An 8,070-nucleotide genomic window follows, 5' to 3' on the forward strand; every position below is an offset into this window, starting at 1 on the left:
TTCCCATAGTTGCATGTGTGACATGTGTATCACCAGACTATTAATTTATTGGACACATTACCCACTAATGATATCCTAAAATAATTAGATTATCAATTGCATCACTATAATTACTTTAATATGATGATCAGCACCATCCAAACATTGTCCATGTAAATCAACAGTTAAAAATCATTGGTTATTCATTCAGACATGATCTTGTGCTTGTGGCCCATACAAGACTTGGAATTTCATCATTTTTTGGCAACGTATATATTTCAGCGGGCTTATTACAACCATTGTGTCAAAAATTACATAAGTTCACTAATTAGAGATATTAAAGTTGATTTAGTAATTAAATTCAAACCCCTACAAATATTCTATGAATAACTACTTTTGGATTAAAGTTGATTCTCCATCTAGGGTGCCAAACACAAAAAGAGGATTTCAAATCCACGCTCCCAAACAGGCCCTAAGGTGGAGCTTGGGCCCACCAGTGTCCAGAAGGGTTGCCCCATTGCAAAAGTTGGAAACCGAAAAATCAGGCTCATCCAACTATGAATTTGGAGATATTAAGTGTTTGTGAATTGTTTTCTTTGGTGTGGCCCACGTTATCATTGAATAAGCCCCATTTTTTTAGCATTTCATCATCATGGTGGGTTGCATGTTTTTGCATGCCATCAAAAGAATCTATTAGACGCCAGAACAAAAGACGCCCAAATTCAAGCCATTACAAAAATTGGGTGGTATGATTCGTTTGATGTGGATGTTCAGACCCCCAGGAAGACTCACACCAGATGCACGGTTCGGATCTTAAGTACAGGCCCATCACGTGTGGGCCCCACAGAGCAAACGCATGTGATCATTCCCCCATCAAGTATAAGTCGCTTCTGAAGGACACAAATCCCCTACACGGCTAAACCGCTCGTACGCACGTGAGGCCCACCATTTTCTGTGTGTGACATCCAGTCCGTTCATCAGGTGGGCCTTCTTAGTTGTTAAACTAGATTAAAAACTCAGGTGGGCCATGCAGTGTGGAACAATGTAAAATCACTCCTAAAACCTCTAACTAGAAGCAGTCCATCCTCGTGAGGCCAACCTAATGAACGAACTCGATGGAATATACACAATTTGTAAGCCCCACAGACAACCTGTGGTTGGTTTTCCTACCTCCATTGTTCCCTATGGTGTGGCCCACCTCAATCGTGGATCATGATGAATTTTAGGGGAAGGGAATAAGATCAAATGGCGCTGCTTCCAACAGCTGTTGTAGAAGATACGGGTCCGCATCTTGGACTCTCTAAAAAGCTATTAACAGGTACACCGGCAACGCTACGTTACCACACAAACGTTAAATAAATATCTTAGCTGCATTTAGTTGCATGGAAACATTTACATACATATAATTGCATTTGGAATTGTTGGCATCCACATCACTCATCTGGACCGTCCATTCGATCCAGTCGAGTCTTCACCTGCTGTCTTGTTAAAATCACATTCATCCATTGGTTCCAAGCATACATAAATGGATAGACAAGATCATTTGTATAAAATAGATACAGTCGTGGATGTCCACGATTTCCTTGATATGTACATAATATTGAACAGAGTAGACTGGACGCAATGAACGGCTCGGATAGGCGATGTGGACACCATCGAGTCCAAATGCATTTAGGTGTATACAAGTGTTTCCATAAAGTGAGCACACTCAAGTAATTTCTCAATATCTTAAGCACGTTTGGCATCACTAATACCTACTCATTAAAAAAAAAATGCAATTTGGAGATGAGATAAAAACAACACAACCCAATGCAATTTTTTTAATTTTTTTATTTTAAAATGCATAAGAAACAAGGTTTGAAAGATATAAAAGAAGAGTGTGAGTAGGCCATGGCCTAGACACGTATAAAGCATTTCAATCATTGGGTATTTTAGGGCATGATTAGAGAAGCCTGGCTAAGAGAAGAGAGCTATTGCTAATTAAAATATTTTATCAGACATTCTTATTTTTATGTTCCTTCCGAACTCGAGCTGATTAATTAAATAACAAATGGTAGTGGATGGTTTTCTCGAGATGCCTGTGACTCGATCAGCCGCATTGCGGAGATGCCCTCACTTTTTGAATAGAAGTCCAAAAAAGGTTTCACCATTTTGGTTTAGGGTATGTTTGGATGTGTTGATAAGCAGCGATTCATTTGTTCATTTATGTTGGCATGTGTAGTTGCACGTGTGGAGTGGATAATGGTTAATTTTGTTCCATTTCTTCATTTTGCGGGCTTGCTTTGGAAATGTGGATTTGAGTGTATTCTACTACAGTTAGAATCCGAAAGTCATTTTGTTGTGTTTCGAAATCTCCTTGATCTCAAATGTATTTGAAATACATAATTTTGTTGTGTTTTGAAATCTCTTCCTTTACTTTGATTTAAAATCCAATGTTTTTTTTGGCTTTTTTTTTTTCTTCTTTCTTAGGTACGTGAGTCACACATGCAACAAAGGTGCTATTAAGTTACTAATCCAATGTACACATGACACATTAATAATATTCCAAAATAATTAAATTATTGGATGCATTATTAAAATCACATTAATAGAATGATATAAATAGTCTAAAAATTAGCCATGTAAATCGATGGTTTAAAAAATGTTAGCTAATTGTTCATTAATAGTCCTATGCTTGTGGCCCACTAAGGTTTAGAATTTTGGCATTTTTTGCTAAAGTGTATACTCCAATGAACTTTTTACAATTATTTTGTCAAATATCACATATGTATGTTAATTTAGATATTAAAATTAATTTAATAATCATATTCAAATTTTTACAAATATCCTGTAGAATTTCTATACATTCCTAATTTTGAATTTTATTGTATTTTTTAATACAAATTGTCCAACACAATAATTAAAGATTCAAAATCACCTTGATTTTGTGATTTGGTTTCCAATGCATTCCAAATACATTCTTGCAAATGGGCTGTGATAGACATGTATAACCCTTTTTCATTCTCTTTAGCTCAACAAATTCCATTTGACTATTTTTGATGTGACGGTCCATCTCCCCAACTAGCCTTAGGTCGCTATTGGGGAAACACACTCACTACTACTATTGTTGCATGTAATAAAAGTAGTTTTGGTAGGTAAGATATACTAAGCAATCCTTTTTAGTTAAGGTTTTGGTTAAAAGAGTATTCAACTTTGTTTTATAAGTGCTTTTGCATCATATTTCATACTTAAGCACATAATGAAATGAGGACTGATCCTAACAATCTTTTTTAGAATAAGGTTTTATTTTTTCATGACCTTGTTGGTGGGACTCATCGGGGTTTGTATATTGAAATTCAACTCGACGAAAAGGGTCACTCATCAAGAAAATGGGATGTCAAAAAAAAAATAAAAAAGCCAATCCATCCATCATGTGGGCCACCAAGTGAAGTTTGAAGTTTCACAGTGGATGTCCATTGCTATTTATGTGTGGCCGAGATTTCCGCATTTTCAAACCATGCCCATCACAAGCTGAAGATTCAGGTACAGCATAGCTGTAGTTGTACTTTGAGATCATGATTCAAAACGTCCTGTATTATATTCATATATGAATTTTTAATCTCCATATCACATTGTAAATTTTATAGGCCAAAAAATATTGAAAATTGCTGTGTATAGTAATATTATATCTATTCGTTTTTAAAATAAATAAATCATCCTAATATGACTTGATAAAGGAGGTCAATATGTATTTTTTTCTTTTTTAATTTTTTTCTTGTAAATTTTCTTTGATGCATGGTTTGCATTGATTGATTATATATGTAAGTCAATTTGTGTTTTTATTTTTTAAATAAATAAATAAATTTAATAGGGTTTTGGTAAGCGGCCAACACAGTGGGTTTGTTCTCTACAAGTATGGAATTAAGTCCACTTCAAAAAGATATGGAACACCTTATATTGTAAAATTTTAAAAATAAAAATAAATAAAATAAATAATCCTTATATGAATTGATAAAAGAGGTCAATATGTATTTTTTTTTCTTGTAATTTTTCTTTGATGGATGGTTCATATTGATTGATCATGTAGGTCAATTCGTTCAGTTGTTTCAAAAAATGAAATCGTAGCCACCCATATTTTAAATAAATAAATAATCCTTATACAAAGGAGGTCAATATGTATATATATATTTTTTTATTGTGATTTTTCTTTGATGGACGGTTCGTATTGAGGTATCATGTAGGTCAATTCATATGCGTCGATATGAAAAACGAAATCGTAGCCACCCATATTTTTAAACCATACTCTAGATGCTTAGGGATAGTATCTTAATTTGGGTTGTTGTAGCTACTTTGCCATTTTTATTTTTTTATTTTTGGGAGATAGTCATTTGGTTAGAGATAGGTCCTAAGATTCCTTTCCTAGGGACATGATCTGTTGCATGAGATGGGACCTTTTATCTACTGGGCCCTATGGTTGATGCACTTAACGAATATTCACGTGGGCTTGTTGATCAGCTAACGGTTTGGATTCAATGGATACAAGCTCTCTCTACTGTATAGGATCATTAGAATTTTCAATTTCTTAGGATGGGCCCAGTAGATCAGCGATCATGATTTGGTAGGAGATAAGAGCGATCAAACCGTTGATCAAACAGGAACTAACAAAAGGTAAATAAGGAAGGAAATCAATCAATTACAACCGTCGATATCTTAGATATGAACGGTTGATTTGTTTTGAATTTACGTCAATGAGATGTAACCTAAAAGTGACGCTGATCAGGTAATCCTAGCAACTGATTAGACTGAAGACCGTAATTGGGTGGTTAGGAGAAGGTCTAACTAACTCCAATCGGTGTCCAAATTGGTGAAATGTTTGTGATATGATCTGACCACAGAAGGGCCCACCAGATGAACGGCCCAATGGATTGTTGGTCAGTCCGATGGTTGGGATATGATCCGTCCACAAAAGGGTCCAACAGATGAACGGTTCCGGATCGTTGCTTAGATATTGGCATGCCATGTCAAATAATTACCTCCATTCCAAAATCCATAATGAGAAAAGCTCCATTGCTAGTGGGCATTGGTCAGTTGGATAGTCCAATCGATTGATCTGAACCGTCCATTAAGTGAAGAACGCATTTCAAGGGCAACCATATTCTTAAATAAACTGATCACATGATCAAATCCGTCACTAATTTGGTCTTACTTTTGTAGCCATCCTTTTTTATTATGCCATGGATGGATGGTTACGATTGCCTAAAAGAAAGTGATTCTTTACAATTATAAGCAACCCATGATGGGATCTAACAAATATTGATTGGACCTATTTTGTCTAATCAATCTTGACCATTGATATTAAATGCTACTGATAAGATGGTCAAGATTATCACATTGGTCTGATGCTTAAATGGTTGCCCATGAAATGAGCATTGAACCTAACGAACGGTCTAGATGAATGGATTAGATTGTCTAATTGTCCTAATGCGACTAGGAGCACTATAACTGATACTGCTCTAAGAGCACTGAAGCATTTCTCATCCATAATTATCCGTGATTTCAGAGCTTTGTTAAGTCCGCACGCGTGTGCAGTACAGCTCATATGTACACGCCAAACATATGACATCATGGCACGTAGGGCCCAGATCCAATGCATCCATAAGGTTCATCCGTTCTTTTACATGTTTTCCAAAAACTAAATTTGATTAATACATCAGGTGGGCCCTAGTACTGGAAACAGGTGCCCCTGTTCGAGAACTTCAGCCAAATCTTTCACAGTGGTACATTTGTATTGGAAAATGTGGCCCCCCTTATCACTGGATCAACACTATTCTTGGGCTGAGCCATCAATATAGTGCTTCCCTTTTAATGGATGGATTGGATCTCATATTTACCAGCCATGTTTACCCGTGTGGCGCGTACATGAGATGTATCTCACACGCGTGTGGGATTACGAAAGCTCCAAAATTTTTATTCATGAATGCATTTTAGTTTTACTCATTGGCTCGATCGCATCCCGACGTTTTGATGATCCAAACCGTTTGTACTATGCTTCTCACTTTCTACGGTGGATATACAACAAACAGAAGCTCTCTCAATTATTTTCAACCCTTTAATAATTTGGTTCTTCTGGTTTGAATATGGACAGTCACGGTAGCATCTATATGATCATAGGGTTGAAAGAATCAATCTAAATCAAGGGCTGGAGTTCTTCGAGGAATCTCCGATCCAAGGGGAATCCTATCACATACACCATTTGGGTCATTTAAAAAAACCCAAATCAAGCGGCTAGATTCCCGATGTTTCTTTATTGCAGTACGTCGGGATGTACTCAAATTGCAAGAATTCTATATTTGGTAGGACATAATGAAATCGGATTGCGTACTGAGTTACTCTGTTGGCTCAGTATGAATGTATGTGATTTATCCACTCCGTTCATCCGTTTTCCCAACTCATTTTAAGGTTTATTACAAAACTTAAGTGTATATAAATCTCAAGTGCACCACACTACAGTAAACAGTGACAATAATGATTTCCATTATTGAAACCTTCCTTTGTAGGCCTACGGTGATATTTTTAACCTCCAACATGTTAATAAGATCACGTAGGCATGGCTGAAGGGAAAACACAAATATCAACTTGATCCAAAACTTCTTTGGCCCTCAAGAATTTTTGAATAGTATACATTCAATTCGCACGGTTTCATGTGGTGTGGTCCAGAACTTTTTATATCCTTCATTTTTGGATTCAACGTATAAAATTATCTGATAAAATAGATGGGCGGTGTGGATATATATATATATATATATATATATATATGATCACGGTGGGTCCGACAGAGTTTACTCAGTACCCTTTTAGCGTACTGAGTTACTCAGTGCGCAATCCGCTCCCGGACATAATGCACTGGATCTTAGTCCATGCGTAGCCATTCCCACTCAAAAGGTTGGGCCCACCATTTTGAATGTGGCATGCGGATTCAGTGGATCGATTCTGCCAATCAGATTCTATCCTCGATTCTAGGCTTGATCAAAAAATTCAGCCAGATCCACAGCTTTAGTGGGCCACACCACAGGCAATAATGGGGATGGGATGCCAACTGTAGGTTTGTTTTGGGGGCCAACACGGTGTATATATTTCATCAAACCCGTTAATCAGGTGTAACTAATCATACTGAAGTGAATATAGAAGAAATTAACATGGTCCAAAACTTAGGCGGGCCACACCTGGTGAATTTAGAGGTTTTAGGAGTAATTTTACATTTTTCCCATTGGGGTGGCCCAAAGAAAATTTTTGCGGGTTGATATTTTGAATGTACAGTAAAAATAAGGTTTGACACCTGATGGACGGAATGGATTTATATATATAAATATGGTGGGACCCACAGAGGTTGGTGATAGACAATTCCAGTCCACCAAAAAGCACTCCATTTAATAATAAATATTATATAAAGTCCGTCAAAGCCGTGCATTGGATACCATTTACCAACTCTTACTGTGCTTACGTTGGACGAGCCACATATGGACCATGATCCGAAGGTGTTCAGACCTTGAGCCCACCATCTGCAAGGGAGCTGTGTGGTCCACTTCAAAGGTATTTAAATCTGGTTGGTTCTTCACGGATGGGGCCGTGATTCAATACGGCTGGCTTGGATCTGTTAACCCATCGCATGCGGGACCTAGACAATCAAGGAAGCGAATTCCCTGGTGGCAGGCATTGTAGCCAACCGTGATGTATGTGTAATATTCTGGATTTTCACTATTTTAGATTTTCAAAAAAATTCTTAAATTTTTTTTATTAATTAACTTATAATATCACTTAATGACCATTAGCACTGAATGTTAGTTTATATAGGGGCGGTACCAGTAAAGAACCGTACAAGTCCGTTTAATCAACTGTAGGAAGCCAACGAATCCGTCCGATCATTTGAACAACAAGTTTAGCCCCATGATTTACTCACTTTGGGCCCAAATCTAACAGACCCATCGCTAATAAATCAGGACAATCATAACTAAATTAAAGATTCAACCGAAACCCAGTCAGACAAGGCCCGGATCTTGATTAATAGACCAAATGAACCCTGTTACTCTTTTAGCCTAAAACCAACGGCTTAGA

Source organism: Magnolia sinica, chromosome 1 (assembly GCF_029962835.1).
Source record: "Magnolia sinica isolate HGM2019 chromosome 1, MsV1, whole genome shotgun sequence".
In the NCBI taxonomy this organism is placed as follows: domain Eukaryota; kingdom Viridiplantae; phylum Streptophyta; class Magnoliopsida; order Magnoliales; family Magnoliaceae; genus Magnolia; species Magnolia sinica.